The sequence below is a fragment of the Palaemon carinicauda genome, chromosome 30 (genome assembly GCF_036898095.1).
Source record: "Palaemon carinicauda isolate YSFRI2023 chromosome 30, ASM3689809v2, whole genome shotgun sequence".
Taxonomy (NCBI): domain Eukaryota; kingdom Metazoa; phylum Arthropoda; class Malacostraca; order Decapoda; family Palaemonidae; genus Palaemon; species Palaemon carinicauda.
Window position 1 is genome coordinate 96,530,035 of NC_090754.1, and position 17,553 is coordinate 96,547,587.

The following is a 17,553-nucleotide window of genomic DNA, read 5'->3' on the forward strand; positions in this document are numbered from 1 at the left end:
GCGACTGGAGAGCCATTGGTTGGGGCGTGAGTGAGGGGTGGTATATGTGTGTGGTGGGTGGCTTTGTCGCCACTTTGACATGTCATGGGGTGGGCGTCTGTGTCGTACCGCATTCACATCAGATTCGGTCGAGGATGAGTAGTTGTCCTCTCTGTCAGGATTGGAGGCATTGATGGAGGTCTTGGAGATGGTGAAGTGGCTCTTCATAAAGGCATCGACTTCGGTCATTAGGTCCTTCAAGGGGCAAAATATCGACATCGAGGATTGCAGAGCTTACAGGTTTGGGTAGGCGCCATATCCAAAGGGCCCGAAATAGATTCACTTCATGAGGAGAGTCATCTGCCACAGATTGCAGGTGAGTGATACTGGTCATTTCCCTGAGGGGGAGTGAAGCCTTTTGTTCCCCCAACAGTTCTTGAAAGGGCTGAAAAAGTTTGGTTGTATGGGTGGCTGGCAATGGTGAATACTGTTCAAGGAGGTATATTTTGATGGCATCATAAGCTATTGGAGTATCCCATTGGTCACAAAGCCAATCAGATATTTCTGGGAAATTGTCCTTGGGGATCGCTGTGAGAACATAGTCTGCTTTGGTGCTTAAGCGAGTCACGTCCTTAATGCGAAACTGTACCTCGGCGTGCAGAAACCAGGCGAATGCCCCTGTACTGGCAAAGGCCTATAGTTTCAGGGATGTGATGTTGATAGTAAAGTCAGTGTTGGAGGGCGGCATCATGAAATTATAAGGAACAGCAGTAAGAGGGAATGTGAGAGGGAGCAAGACACTTCAGTGGTCACCAATGTACGAGGCGCCAGTTAAGTGATAAGTGAGAGGCGAGGTGAAGGCAACTAAACTTTATTAAAGAGACATTTAGCTTAAATACGAGGACTTATGAGCAAGAACGTAACAGAAATTTAGACAAAATTAAACATTACCTATTAAGTTTAAAAAGGTTGATTTTTATTGACAGTGCAGAGAAAAGCGAGTGATAAGATGAAAAGTATAATCGTTGCAGTGGTCAAGCATGTATGAAACACGTTCGGTACAAGAGCAAGCATCCCCACTAGCTCCTGATACACAGTTCTCACGTGAGCAGGCGCATACACTAGTTCCTGTTACTTAGTTCTCACGAGAAGGAGCACACTCACTAGCTCCCAATACCCATGCTCGGTGCTTATGAGGACGAGCACATACAGGCACTACCAGTAATCATAAAGGATGCCCTTCTTTTACCTCTTTTCTGGGTGTCTCTCTCTCTCTCTCTCTCTCTCTCTCTCTCTCTCTCTCTCTCTCTCTCTCTCTCTCTCTCTCTTCATAAGAGTGAGGATAATTGAGTGCCTTCCTATTGGGGGATAGTCGTACTCGAACAGAGGGAAGAAGTCACTGAAGTATGGGACAACTGCTCAGATCAAGTGTAACGAGACATCAACAGATCCCTTTGTATAGTTTTGTGGGAAGAATACTATTATACAAAAACTTGACTGCAAAGGGTTATTATACTAGGTATGGGTACTCACGCTTCTGCTACCTCTGCTATGTCTCTTACAAGACCAAGCATGAGCATAGGCTATGGGTGAGGATATTGACAGACGCCATCATCCATCTCCTCCCTTAAAACCTTCCCAAAAGGCTTCGGTACTGCAATTGCTGAATTGATAGAAAGGTGATGGTGGGGATGATAAAGGGATCCATCACACTAGAAGTCATCCAAGATGGGTCTTCTGGCCTCTACAGTCGACTGTTCTGGATGGAAAATGCTAGAGACCAGTTTTTTACCACTATCTCGGAACGAATTTGTCCATGCCGCCATCAGCAAAGAGTACTTCTTACTTTCTGTTGATCTGGAGTATGAGTATTGTCAGTAACCTATCCATAGATTGAGCAATAATTATATCTGCTTCATCCTCGAAAGAGTGGTGTATTAGTGCAAAGTCCTGTGCTTCTGACTATCCATGTGTTCACCAGGGTGTTCACATTAGTCTCTTCTTGGTCCAATTTGAATGGGGTTCATCTTCTAAGGTATCTCGATGTTTGGTTGATCCTGGCCTCTTTAAGAAGACAGTCTCCAGGATTGAGATAGACTCTTATCGCTTATAATGATCTGGATATAGTCATCATTTGGAAGAAGTACCTGGGAAAGTTGATGGACATGATCTGATCGTATCAACAGACTCAGTGAGGTTGTGTGACCTTTTCTTTCAGTTCAACATTTATCTGCTCATTAGTGGCAACATCTTCTGGGACATCTTTCATCATTGGAGAAACTCATTCACATGGGTGCCTCCACCAGAGATCGCTACAGTGGTGTCTGAAGCATCACTGGTCGGCCATCACCGATTCTTCACACCTCATGGTTTTAGTGTATGCAGCAGTAAGAGAGGATCTAAAGTGGTTTTTCGAATGCTGAAGACCTCTCCGCGGGAGTCTATCTTGACTCCCTATCCTTGGAATTGCTGCTTTTTTCAGATCCATCCATGGAAGGATGGGACACACCTGATGAGAAATACCTCCTCAGGACAGTTGTTCAAAGATGAAAAGTGTCTGTACATCAACCTGCTAGAAATGCATGCCATACTTATACCTCTGCAAGCTTTCCAACAGAATTTGATAGGGTGCTCAGTAGCATTGATGAATGATAACACTACTGTAGGGGCCTATGTCAGCAAGTAGGAACGGACTGTTTCACAGGACCTGTGTGAGTTGGCGACAAAGCCTTACACTGGGGCATTTGACCATGCCATGGAGCTCATAGCAAGATGCATTCTTGGCAAAAGGAAAGTATTAGCAGACACACCCAGCTACTGGGGACAGGTATTGGGGTAGAATGGTTCCTTCTAGCAGTCATAGAAAAAAGCTTTCTGACTTCTTGGGCTCTCCAAGGACTGTCTTGTTCACAAAACACCGGAACTAGAAGCTTTCTGGCTTTTGTTCTGCAACCCCAGACCAGACAGCTGAGATAGAGTATGTATTTCAACATCCTGGAGCAGCCTGGATGTTTTCTCTTTTCTGCCCTTCTGCCTAATCCACTGGGTCATCAACAGTGTTGGAGACTCTGGTCATCAAGGGGCCACAAGATGAATGGTTCACCAATCTACTGATATTTCTTGTCAAGACACCGAGAGAATTAAACCAGTGGCACATCCTCCTTTGTCAACCCCACCTGCAGAGATTCCACAACTCTGTGGTGTCCCTGTCGCTTATTGCATAGCAGCTATCCAGTATCTCTTCTGAGTGAAAGGCTTTTCACAAGGCACTGCAAAGAAGATATCTGGATACATTCACATATCTACGACAATAGTCTAACAGGGAAAGTGGCCATCTACTGTGATTGGTGTCATAGGCAGGATTTTCCTCCAATCAGAGCCTCTCTGCAAATAATTGCTGATTTTATTGTCTTTCTTCACTGGCAGAAATATCTCTCAGTTGCCGTGTTAAATGACTATCACTCAGGCCTGATCCAGGCCCCCAAACTGAAGGGCTTGAACATTTCCATATCATGGGAACTGCCCATTCTCACAAGGAGCTTGAAACAGTCTTGCCCTCTGAAGGAACTTGGACCTTTTGAATGGGACATTACAAAGGTCTTAAGAGCTCTCAAAAGAGCTTCTTATAATCCTCTGAAGGCAGCGTTAGATTGTGATCAGATACTGAAGACTGTGTTTCTGCTTGCCCTGACCTTGGCCAAAAGAGTCGGTTAGTTGCATGGCATTTTGTATGCCGTTGATCATGCTGATTATATGAAGGTCTCCTTTTTGTTCGTTCCACTGAGTGGCAAAAACACAAAATCCATCCATTCAGGATCCCAGGTTCAAGACCTTCTCCATCTCCCCCCTTAAAGAAGTAACTAGTGATCAAGACTACCTACTCCTTTGTCCTATGAGAGCATTATGACGCTACCTCAAAAGAAATCAATGCTTCAAACCTGAGCAATAGAAACTTTTCCTAAGCTCTGGAATGTTGGGATGCCAATCTTCAGGAATACTATTTCCTTCTGGCTTTGGGAAACCATCAGACTCGCTCCAGATGATGCACATGGAGGGTTCACAAAGTCTGGAGTATCTTCTCTTCCTTAACCTTCAGGAGGACTCTGTCAATTGCGCAGGCCATGGAGACTGGCGTCTGAAAATGCCAGACAACCTTCAGTGCCCACTACATCCAGGAAAATACCCTTGGCTCCTATGATACCTTTCCTTGGGACCGGTTACAGTCGCTAAATAGGTGGTGAGCAAACCAAGCTCCCTCCCGGGACAAATAGCTTCTCGACTTAGATAACAGTTAAGACCAAAGTCTACAGTGAGAGGTAAGAATGACTCGCAATTCTTTCTTTTTCCTTCCCTCTCTTGGGGTACAGCAGTCGTACCATTTTGTAGCTGAACAAGACGCTACACGTAGGTAAGCTATGCAACAGAGTATCTTTTCTTTATAATTATGAATTGTATTTGAAGGATTTCCCCCATCATCCAAGCAAGGTGAGCGATAAACCTGTTGTATACGCATTCATTAATCTTATAATGTCTATACAATGGACAGCATATGTGGTAGGTTATCGATTCTTCATCGACTTATGTTTGTGGTAATGACCTACCATGACTCTTGTTGCTTCCCTAAGCGCAGGAAGTTAGGAGGTTGATGGGAGTCATGACTTTCACTTCTCCTTAGGACCAAAGTTAATTGACTTTTGCTGGGTCAGTTAACCAAGTCAGTTTTGGTTAGAGGAATATCCTCCCTCCCAAGGATAAGTCTCCATTTTAAAGGTCAATTATTTGTAATACGTGTCGGAACAAATCACAAACTCTAAATTCATTTTTAATTTTCCTAACTAATTTATATACATCTCAGACATTTAAGTTACACGACCCTCCTCAACCACCCAGCAATCTACTAGGCCAAAGATCAAAGTTAAGATTGCCTCCCCGCCACCTGGTAACAAACTTTATTTACTTTGTTAAAAGTCTAATGGCCGTTTCAGCCTCGCCGACATCATACTCCTATTAAAGGTATTAGGATTGTATAGTTAGGAAAAATACAAATTACTTCAAAATGTGTGATTTTTTATACAACTCACTAAGGTGTATTATTTCTTTGTCTGCTGGTTTATATATGTACGAATTTTATATTATGTTTATGATGAAAGATACATAGTGTCAGAAATAATAACGAAATAGGCCAAAATCTTAAGATTTGCCCAAAAAATATACAGATGAGAATATATCATGTAAGCCGGTCTTGCTCATGTGTTCACATGTGGAACATGTAGTCTATATGTGTGTGTGGAAGGATTTTTTTATTTGAAGAAAATTGCTTGCCACCGACAATTGAATACAATAACCCCGACATATGATGATTATGTCGTCCTTATGATCTCTTAATTATATATACTAAAGTCTATTCAATTAATTTCTGGCAACCCCCCCCCCAAAAAAAAAAACTTTAAAATTCCAATTTCTCTAAATGAAAATTTTTTATAGGAATATTGATTCAACTTTTTTTTTATTGTTGACTGTGTTTGTCATTGTACATGAAAAGATGGGAAATTTTACAGCATATATTCTGTACATTCACTTTTACCAATAATTAAAAATTTGCCCATGAAAAATAGTAACCTTTAAAAGTTACACATATACATTGATAAAATAATACACGAACATAAAAAAAAAAAAACATCTAATTGCCTAGAGAATTTCCCATGTACAATCTTTGTGTGTAAAATTATCTATCAAATTGTTTATACAGGAAAATCTCGACTGAAAACCAAAAAGTAGAGTTTAAAGTAACTATAAAATAACATTAGTTAGGAAAAATACTAATGGCTTAAAAACTGGTGATACTAGGGAATGATTTGAATCCTTTCCTCAATACAGTATTATTGTTTTTTCTATGTTACATTAATATTTTGCTTTTCAAATATATTCACAATACAAGCACCTGCAACTTAACCCACTCCATATCTTAGTTTCAAGACAAACGACAATAGTTAGTAATGAGCTTTGTCCCTGGTGTATTAACATTTCAAAGACCTATCATCAATTATTCAGTGAAAACCTGTTTGTTATAAAGAATTTTGTATCTTGGTGTTTTTAACATTACACAGACATTAATATTCAGTGAAAATTGCCTAAATGCCATTACCCATCCCTTGTTGATCTATTTTTTGTTCGTAGTTAAAGCATTTTCTTCAAGAATTTTCTCAAATATTCCTATAGTTTTCAGCCACATCTCTTGACAGTAAGTTCGACCATTCATTTACATATATGTAGCCTATATTTTTTATTCCATTTTGATCACAAGTGTTTTTATCATCATAATTGTAAAGGACCTCTGTTAGCCACATGTTTTTATATACCGTCTAGGTTTCTGTATTTTGATTCTTTTAACCGTTTTTTAATATTTTTTATACCAAAGCAATTTTGAGCAAAAATGTATAATTAATTTCTAATGTAAACATAATTTCATGTTTTATGTAGCCCTGATGATGGGAATGGATTCCCGAAACGTTGGTGTAGAATAAATATGTAAGATGATCCGAAGTCTTCTTGCTGTCCTCTTCATCCTTATTTATATATATATATATATATATATATATATATATATATATATATATATATATATATATATATATATATATATATATATATATATATATATATAGGCCTATATATATATATATATATATATATATATATATATATATATACTTATGTACACATACAATTCTAATCATGTGTGGTGTGTATATATAAATAAATAAATATTATATATATATAGATATATATATATATATATATATATATATATATATATATATATATATATATATATATATATATATATATATATGTACATATATATATAGATAGATAGATAGATAGATATACATTATATATATATATATATATATATATATATATATATATATATATATGTATATATATATTTATATTATATATATATATATATATATATATATATATATATATATATATATATATTCGGGCTCAAGGCATGACCTCCTGATGGAAGGTTCCTTTAGTAGCTTCCTGAGGGTATATATGTCTACAGTGGATATTCCCAGAGAATTAAACCAAAGGTTTCACAGAATTCTAACTTCTGGCGCGAGTACCCTAAAGGTTTCCCTTTAGGATGTCGTATATCGTATGCTTTGACACGCCACATGGCTATCTGCACCCCACATAGCGTTTATGCTTCGAAGGGGAAAGGTGGCGAGATAACTGAGGAGCCGTTGCAAAGTTATCCTCCTACGTTACTGTTACGGTACCTCGCGACGTAAACAAACGGCAGCCATAGCTGTCCGCCATATTGACTGATGTCACGTCCGTCCTCTTCATTCCAAATCTTGTAGCGATCTACGTTGTTTGGTTTTTTCCCAGTGATCGATTTTTATCGCCATGTCGCAACCTTCGGTCTCGCCTTCTTCTGGAAAGTTGAGTACCATGTTCTTGTATTGTATAAATAAGCTCTGGTCATAAAGTAACGATTTTTTATCCTTAAATCTTGTGTTTTGTGACGGAGCTTTGCCCTGACCGGAGGCGTCGTGTTACAACGCCACTGTTCGCAACGCATGCCTTATCTAGTTAGCCAGAACAGCTTTCCCGGTCTCATAACTAATTAAATATCATTAGTTATTTAGTCTTCATTGCTAGGAATTAGTTATATTATGCTGATAGTATTCTTCGCGAACTTAGTTAGCTGAACCCTATGCTAGCCTACTAGCCTATCCCTAGGCTCGATGCCTAAGTGTTCATTTATACTTCCTGCATGATATAATAAGTGTTCCTAGTGTTTTTAAAAATTTCTGAAATGAAGATATAGGCATTTATACGTACAAGATTCAGTGTTGCACATGTATTTTCACCTTTTAGGGACCATACAAGGGGTCGTGCATGGTCCGTCCATTGACACACTCCCCTAACCTAACGTTGGGGCCCTTGTATGCTTCCTTATCTCCCCTGTTACCTTACAAGGGTAACCTCGTCCCTCTGAGTAGCTATGCTATATCCTAGCCCTCTTACCTCGAATGACTTTCGGGTAGGTTACGCTAAGGTTGTTCTTTCCTTCTCCTCGCCATTGTTCATGGCCCGAGCTTGGACAGAACCACAGAGTAACCGTCGTTCACCCCAGCCCACCTTAGGAGAACGTCTTCTCCCTATGGTATCGACTGAGGTTGAAGGTGGAAGGGCTCTGCCTATCCCCCTAGACTGCACTTGGTTGGGACACGTCCCTTCCTCCCTGCAGCCTAGCGATTTGTCCTACTCCTGCCCTCCCTAGTCTAGGAGAATGGTTCTCTTGGTCTAGGTTAGGCTTTGGGGGATTCTGTTTTATTATAGTTTAGGACAGTACACTAGTGCTGTACCTAATCTGAGCTAACCTTCCCTAGGTTGGAGAGCATTCTCTTCTTCTTAGGTAGGCTAGCACCCAAACAGTTCCCCTTCTCTTGGGAGTGTAAGGGTGTGTAACCCACCCCTTCCGCTCTCTCTCAGGACCCTCTCCCCCCTCCCTACTCTGTCCCTTTGTGTTGGCTTGCCATCACACCCCTGTCCGCTGTCCTTCAACTCCTCGCTTGCGGCGAGTTGTGGGATTGGCTGTGCTCTTCTGCTAGGTGGTCCGTTCTGTTACACTTACCTAACATAGTTGAACTATGGGATAGTGCTGGCGGTCGGCCTGCCGGCGGAAGACCTCCCTCCTTGAGTGTTCTCTGGCCCTCCCTTGGGCTACCACAGGCAACATAGCCGTCTGCCGGCTCTCTGCCGCCGGATGATAGGCGTATCCCCCCTTTCATGTGAACGCTCCTTCCGGAGGAGGGTTAGTTTGGGTACTGGGTATTACCCTTCCTTACCTTTCCTCCTTACCTTTCTCTCTTTCTATCTCGGTGCCGGTCCACTGTCGCCTCCGCTTGCCGGCGCTAGCCGCCGGCATCTTGGGTAACCTTCCTGCTTCATTGGAGGATATCAGCGATGGTCTACCATTGCCGGCTGCCGGGGGCCACCGTCCTGCCGGAGATCCGGCCTCCACTTGCCGGCGCTAGCCGCCAGCATCTTGGGTAACCTTCCTGCTTCATTGGATGATGTCAGCGATGGTCTACCATTGCCGGCTGCCTGCCGGCTGCCGGGGGCCACCGTCCTGCCGGCGATCCGCTGTCTTTCCGGCGATCTGCCGTCCTGCCGGCGATCCACCATTCCCAAGTGTCTTCCTGTCTCTCTGCCACTTGATATGTGACCATTGATGGGTTCACCTCGCTAGACGGGCCTCCGGCCTGCCGTCAGTCTGCTGGTGCTTCTAGCCTCGGCTTGCAGTGGACAATCACCCCTCCCGGATGCCGGCCCCATGCCGGCAGTCACTATCATGCAGCTGTGTAGACTAGCCAGTTCTCCTCTGGTATTTCATACCATAGAACAATGACTATTGTATACGGTTGTACAGTAAAACATTTCCAGCATATTCTGTGCTTCCTAGTGCAGTCTCTTGCCGGGACTAATCCTACAAAACGGGGGTTTATCCTATTTTCCCCCTTCTCTCTATATGATCTGAATGAATTATGGTCTACACCTCTCTGTAATTAATTCCTCAGAGGAAATCTAAGCTTGGCTCATCCAAACGAATGCTTTCTCCCTCCTCTAGAACCCTACAGGTCCTAAGGAATTAATTATAGGGCAAAGTCATGGCAATTGGCTGGGCAGGATTCACAAGTATGTGTCTTCCTACTTCCTTTCTAGCTCACCTATCCTGAATTCATAAAGAAATGAATCTTATATTTTATAAGTTGTAACTTACACCTTACTTTAAGATTACTGTAAGTCATATTATAATGACTTCCAAGTACTCATTGTCTCTTTCTTTTACAGGAAGAGTATGTGAAGTGTGAGAGCTCCTTCTGCGGAGTCCGTCGCCCTGACTTCTATGGGCATCTGGCGTGCCGGACCCACGCCACCTGTGCTGTGAAGAAGGGGAATCTCGAGTATTGGGATCCGCAGACCTGTGCAATCTGCAAAAGCCTTCTTGATGAGGCATTCGACAACCCTCCGTCTGCGGAGGCCAGGGACAATGCTCAAGAGAAACTGCGCAAGTGGGTGCGCGGTTTCCAAAGGAACGCCACCGGGCCTTATCTCTCCAATGAGAAGATGAGGGCCCTTCTCTTCCCTAAAGCTTCGGCTGATTCAGTGATCCTCAGAGATGAGATCCCCTGTGTTCAACTCGTGGTTGAACCTGAGGTTTCGGCTGCTCTCCGAAAATGTCATATTGATGAAGTTGAGAAGATGTCGGACGTGTCCAACAACACCGAAAGGACCCTCATGGGTGAGGATCTGGAGGAAGAAGAGGATCAGGTGGAGTTCCCTGATTCGGAGAGTGAGGTTGCCCAAGCACCTCCTGTGGCTCCTGCTGTGGTCGAGGAACCAGTGCCCTCCACTTCAACCGCTTTGCTTCCGGCGCTGCCAACCACCGAAGATACCATCCAGGTTCTGGTGGCGCTCATGGATGAGAGGTTCCTTAAGGGCCAAGACGACCTCAAACGTCACTTCATGGGCTGGAAGCAACCGAAAAAGATTTCGGTCAAGGAACTTCCTCCCTGCTCGGTGTCAAATCCTTGGAGGTACGCCGAGCATATGCCAGTTACAACTGGCAGAATCTTCATCAACGACAAGTTGGGTGACGTCGCCCTCGAAGAAGTAGAGTTCTTCCCCAGCTTCGAGGCGTATCCGGACTGTTAAGTCCGACTCAGGTCCGAGCCGGACTCCAAGGAGGAGACTGAACCCAAAGAAGTGATCGTGTTCAAGCACTCTAAAGCCCAGGCTATGCTGGCCGATTGCCTCAAGAGCCGAGGCTTCACTAATTCGAAGATGCCGGCATTGAGCAAGAAGCATCCATCTTTTCTTGCTCCTCCTACCATGACCTTTCCCTTTGTGGAAAAGGCCTTCAATGCTGTCATGAAAGCGGTGGAGGAAGGAAAACCCTGCCCTACACTGGAGGAGTGTAGGCCTCTCTCCCTCGCCCTTCTTCCCGACTACAAAAGCTGGAAGGATATCCAGCTTACTTTTACGGTTGGGAAACTGGAACCTGACGTCGCTGGCCGTCAGTTCAATGAAGATCTCCCCAAGCTGAACGACCACCTAATCCGTCGGGAACAGGACACCAAGGAGAGGCTAGCTGCCTCCATATCCCTTCAAGTTCAACTTGAAGTAATGGCCGGGGACATCAGGGTCCCGGATTTCTACATGGTTCTCGCGAAGACCCACCTTGTGACCGTAATGAAGGACTTGTACATCTTCATCAAGGCCCGGAGAGCCTGTAGAGAGTTCGTGTTCGCCAACGCAGCGGTGAAACACGAACCCCGGAAACTAATCTCCTCCAACATCTGGGGCAAGCATCTCTTCCCAACTGCTTTGGTGAAGGAGATCGTGGACAAGGCCGCCACTGAGAATTGGAACCTTCTCAGTAAGTGGGGCGTGTCCCGTAAGAGAAAGTCCTCTCAGGATGAAGGCCCACAGCCTAAGAGGAAATCTGCTAAGCCAAGACCCCAGCAGCGTCAACCAAAATGCCAGTTTGCGGCTCCCGCTATTCGCCAAATAATGGCACAGCCACAACAGACCTTTCAGCTGGTCCCTCAGCCAGTGGTGTCCCAATCACCGGTCTTCACTCCTGCCTACGAAAGATAGTCTACTACCTTTCGTCCTAGAGGTAGAGGCTCTGGCAGAGACTCCTCTCGTCGTCCTTCCAGAGGCAGAGGAGGAAGGGGAGCAAGTGGCCGAGGTGGCAAGCCCTTGGGAAACCAGAAGCAGTGAAGTGCTTCCGGTGGGAGGAAGACTCCGCCACTTTCAGGATCGCTGGACCTTCGATCCTTGGGCGCACAGCATCATCAAGAAAGCACTAGGTTGGAACTGGACACAATCACCTCCAACTTTCCACCAATTCTTCCAGCCATCAACCCCCATCCAAGAAGAATATGTCCTAGAACTCTTGAACAAGAAGGTGATCAAGAGGGTAAAGTCCACCAGGTTCCAGGGAAGACTGTTTTGTGTTCCCAAGAAGGACTCAGACAAGCTCAGAGTCATTCTCGACTTGTCCCCCCTCAACAAGTTCATTGTGAACAACAAATTCAAGATGCTGACTCTTCAACATATAAGAGCCCTACTGCCTCACAAGGCCTACACGGTCTCAATAGACCTGACGGATGCCTATTGGCACATCCCAATGAACCACCAAAATTCTGCCTACCTAAGAATCAGGCTCCAAAAAAGAAACTACGCCTTCAGGGCCATGCCCTTCGGGCTCAACGTGGCTCCAAGAATCTTCACGAAACTGGCAGACACAATCGTCCACCAGCTACGCCTCCAGGGCGTCCAAGTGATGGCTTACCTCGACGATTGGCTGGTCTGGTCGACATCGTCAGAAGAATGTTCGCGAGCCTGCAGAAAGGTGACCTAATTCCTGGAACATCTGGGTTTCAAGATAAACACCAAGAAGTCTCGCCTGTCTCCAGCTCAGAAGTTTCAATGGTTGGGAATCCATTGGAATCTTCAGTCACACCGCATTTCCATCCCTCTGAAGAAAAGGAAGGAAATAGCCGGGTCTATCAAAAGACTTCTCAAATCCAAACAGATCTCAAGACGACAGTAGGAGCGAGTACTCGGCTGCCTACAGTTCGCCTCAGTGACAAACCCAGTGCTACGAGCACAGCTAAAGGATACCTCAGGAGTCTGGAGACGAAACGCATCCATCGCTCGAAGAGATCTCAAAAGACCCCTACCGAACAGGCTTCGCTCACTTCTCAAGCTATGGTCAGAAACAAGGACCTTGAAAAGATCCATCCCTCTTCAACCACCGCCTCCGTCGATCAACATCCACACGGACGCCTCCCTGGAGGGATGGGGGGGTCACTCCCACCAACGACAAGTTCAAGGAACATGGTCTCCCCTGTTCAAGACGTTTCACATCAACATCTTGGAGGCCATGGCGGTTCTTCTCACTCTAAAGAAATTATCTCCGCGTCCTTCGATCCACATTCGTCTAACTCTGGACAGCTCCGTAGTAGTCAGATGTCTGAACCGTCAGGGCTCGAGATCACCCCACCTATACCAAGTGCTTCTGCCCATCTTCCGCCTGGCGGACAGGAAGAAATGGCACTTGTCTGCAGTTCACCTACAAGGATTCCGCAATGTGACGGCGGATACTCTATCGAGGACAAGCCCCATAGAGTCGGAATGGTCCCTATATGCAAGATCATTCTCCTTCATTTCTCGTCAAGTCCTGGAACTACAGATCGATCTCTTCGCGACGAGCGACAACAACCAACTTCCTCGATATGTGGCCCCTTACGAGGACCCCAAGGCGGAAACAGTGGACGCCATGTCCCTGGACTGGAACAGATGGTCCAAGATTTACCTGTTCCCTCCACCCAACCTTCTGCTGCTAAAAGTCCTCTCCAAACTGAGAACCTTCAAGGGAACAGCAGCCCTAGTGGCTCCCAAGTGGCCCCGGAGTAACTGGTTTCCCCTAGTCCTGGAGCTACAGCCCAAGCTGATCCCTCTGCCGGGCCTAGTTCTCTCCCAACAGGTGCAGAAGTCGACTGTCTTCGATTCATCAAAGAAAGTCCAAAACCTTCATCTCATGATTTTCTCTCCCTAACCGTGAAGAAAAGGTTCAGAAGCTCGAAGAAAAGTTTAGACTTCCTAGATGAATACAAAACAAAGTCTACCAGAAGGCAATATGAATCATCCTGGAAGAAATGGGTGTCCTTTGTCAAGGCAAAAAACCCTACGGAAATCTCCATAGATTTTTGTATGTCCTTCTTTATTCACATTCATGGACAAGGCTTGGCAGCCAACACGATTTCCACTTGTAAATCGACCTTGACTAGACCATTATTGTACGCCTTCCAAATAGATTTGTCCAACGAAATCTTCAACAAACTCCCGAATGCATGTGCTAGACTCCGTCCTGCACCTCCACCGAGACCCCTCACCTGGTCCCTGGATAAGGTGCTTCATTTTGCCTCTAGCTTGGACAATGAATCTTCTCCTCTGAAAGACTTGAATCAAAAAGTAATTTTCCTTTTTGCTCTCGCATCGGGAGCCCGAGTCAGTGAAATAGTGGCATTATCAAGAGAAGAGGGCCAGATACAGTTCGCCGACACAGGGGAACTTACCCTCTTCCGTGACCCTACGTTTCTCACCAAAAACGAACTCCCCACCAAGAGATGGGGACCTTGGAGAATCTGCCCTCTGAAGGAAGATGTCTCTCTATGCCCAGTGGAGAGTCTTAAGGTCTATCTTCAAAGAACTTCAGACTTTGGCGGAGGGCAACTCTTTAAAGGAAAAACATCGGGTAGTGACCTGTCACTTAAACAACTAAGGGCGAAAATCACCTACTTTATTCGCAGAGCGGATCCTGATAGTACACCCGCAGGTCATGATCCTAGTAAAGTCGCCTCTTCCCTGAATTTTTTCCAAGGAATGGATTTCGAAAGCCTCCGATCCTTCACAGGCTGGAAATCCTCAAGAGTGTTCTTCAAACACTATGCGAAGCAGGTGCACGAAATTAAGAGATTCGTGGTAGCAGCAGGTAGTGTAATGAAACCTGCTGTTTAGTGCTGCGTAGAACAGTGAGTTATTTCGGGACTCTAACTCAACGGGTGCCTGTGTTGACCCTAGTGCGATACATAGTGATTTCAAGTGACACTTAGTGTCACAAACAGACTGTTCTTCCTCAAGGTGAAGTGACATAGATTCTCACACGCGTGCCACATGTTCCTTGACATGGAGTGTATAGTGACTTTAAAGACTCTCATTCCCCCAGGAACTTATGTTTATAAAGGCAAATTCTTCCCTTTCAGATTCCACATCACCGTCTTTCAATTCAAAATCTATGTCTGTTACTCAATAATATTATTGTAAATAATTATCTTATTTCACTTTTGCAATTTCTTGAATAAAATAGTTACTTTATTTACCATATGCGTCTTATTTCGCCTTTCCATATGAAAATAAATTGCTTTTACTGATTCATTGCCCCTATTCTCATTATTATATTATGTATAATAAATCTCCTGTCTGAAATATGCTCACCTAGCAGTAAAATATTGTTCCTACATAAATACTTAACCTTCTGATCTGTCCACGAGACCGGCACGATCTTCGCTTCCAGGTGAGTTTATCTTCATCAGGGTACTTTGAGATATTCCTCTTGTCCAAACAGGACCTCCCTGCCAGGGGGGCAGGAAGCCATGTCATTGTTATGCCACTGGTAGTGACATATAACGGAGATGTCACTGTCTCTATGGTCACCAGACCAAAGGAATATTGTTTGAAGTAGAAGGCACTTTGAAATGGGGAAAAACCACGATACACTAATTCTCTGGTACACTTCCATCAGGACGTCATGGCTTGAGCCCAAAAAACGGATTTTGAGCGAAGCGAAAAATCTATTTTTGGGTGAGATGGCCATGACGTCCTGATGGACCCACCCTACTGTTTCCAGTTCAGCCTGCCAGGCCCCTCCCTTTCATATTGTATCGTGGAGGCTGGTAGATCGCTGAATTTGGAATGAAGAGGACGGACGTGACATCAGTCAATATGGCGGACAGCTATGGCTGCCGTTTGTTTACGTCGCGAGGTACCGTAACAGTAACGTAGGAGGATAACTTTGCAACGGCTCCTCAGTTATCTCGCCACCTTTCCCCCTCGAAGCGTAAACGCTATGTGGGGTGCAGATAGCCACGTGGCGTGTCAAAGCATATGTCCCATGTTGATATACGATATCCTAAAGAGAAACCTTTAGGGTACTCGCGCCAGAAGTTAGAATTCTGTGAAACCTTTGGTTTAATTCTCTGGGAATATCCACTGTAGACATATGTACCCTCAGGAAGCTACTAAAGGAACCTTCCATCAGGACGTCATGGCCATCTCACCCAAAAATAGATTTTTCGCTTCGCTCAAAATCCGTATATATATATATATATATATATATATATATATATATATATATATATATATATATATATATATACATATATATATATATATATATATATATATATATATATATGATGTATGCATATGTATATAAGTAGAATAATTCCTCACTTTAACATAAAAATACATGTTAAAGTTGAAAAGTTAAAGTTGCAGGTTTTAGGTCTCCACCGAGACGATTTACATCGTTCTCCTCGGGCGACCATTAGCCAGCAGGGACTATCTCTAGTCCCCTCTAACCTCCCCCCCAGGCGCCATCAAGGGAGTACCCCCCGGTAGAAGGTCTCACGGTATTCGCGTCCCTGGCGGGGACCGAACTCGGGACCTCTGCAATAGAAATCCGTGACGCTACCAACCTTGCTATTTTATTATGTGTACATAATAAAATCGTTATATTGGAGAAATTGTTTTTGAAGGATAATTTTCATGAAAAATGAGTTGATAAACCTATGCAATTTAATATCTTTTAATCTTTTCTGAAGTAAAATATAGAAAAGTAAACTTTTGGCAAAAAGAGTGTCCATCCCTCCCCCCTATTCCTATGCCCATGAGTGGTGAAAATTACTTTAATAGCTAAGTTAAAAAATCATAACGATGAGAATGTTAAAAATCCAGTCTAGAGATTACATCATCCTAAAACATAGTTATACGTGGAGTAATTAATAATATACCCTCTTTTTTTCTTTCAGCTTGGCGTAATGTAGTGGAATGATGTTGGAAGATGATTTAAAAGTGCGTGCATCTTGCCGTAAAGCTTTTTGTAAATGCCTAGGTGTTTTCATGGGCCTTTGATTTTCTTCTTTTTATTCTTTTTTGTAAGATATTCTTATATTAATTTTACCATGAAAGTTTGATGTAAGTTTATTAGGAATTAAAAGTTTTAAGAAAAACAAATTCCTCATTCTTATTTCAACTCAACCTAAAAAGGGAGGGATTGAGGTATTGACTGGTGACTATCAGTAGTATTATTAAGTTCATGTACAATGTTTATGACTTAAAAACTTATATGTTTTTATTTAACACAACTGTTCTAACATTTGTGTTAGTTATTATTTAGATTTATAGATGCACAATAGGAATTTTTGAATGGTACACCTTACGTTATTGTCCATTACCTTTATTAAATTAATTCTTACCCATTTTTAGATTTTTTAAACAAATGGAGTGGAAAAATAGAAACCAGCTCCATCTAGATCGCAGTAAAGTATAGGGAAATCTTATAACAAGGTAGTTTTGTAGAAAAATAGAAAAATAAATGGCAGTGACATTACTGCTGAGATTGCTAGTCCAAACCCTATGGGGTGTTATGTAACTTCCCAAAAGATATAGGTGTCAGTGGGGAGAGAAGCTTATTTTTTGGAAAAAAAGATCAATGGTATATAATAAATCACATTCATTAAAGAAAACAGAACCATGCCAAAATTTAGTCCAACCAAAAAGAGGGAATCTGGAGATGTTGACACAAAAATATGGGGCTAGCTGGGTCACCTGAGATTGAAGGAAATTTGACGATACCCAAAAATAAAATCTGAGGAGAGATGGTGTATATGAATATATTTAAAAGTACATAATCTT

General features: G+C 43.3%; 1 protein-coding gene across 2 annotated transcripts in view; it reads left to right on the forward strand.

The window, feature by feature from the left end:
• LOC137623357 (integrin beta-PS-like) overlaps positions 1 to 16,848 on the forward strand; it is a 1,240,954-nt gene extending 1,224,106 nt beyond the window's left edge. Inside the window, exon 19 of one of the 2 annotated variants that reach the window (XM_068354187.1) lies at positions 16,668 to 16,848. The gene's annotated coding sequence lies outside the window, so the exon portion shown is untranslated. The remainder of the gene's footprint in view (positions 1 to 16,667) is intronic. The other variant, XM_068354188.1, reaches the window with a different exon arrangement.
• Positions 16,849 to 17,553: the final 705 nt, after the last annotated feature.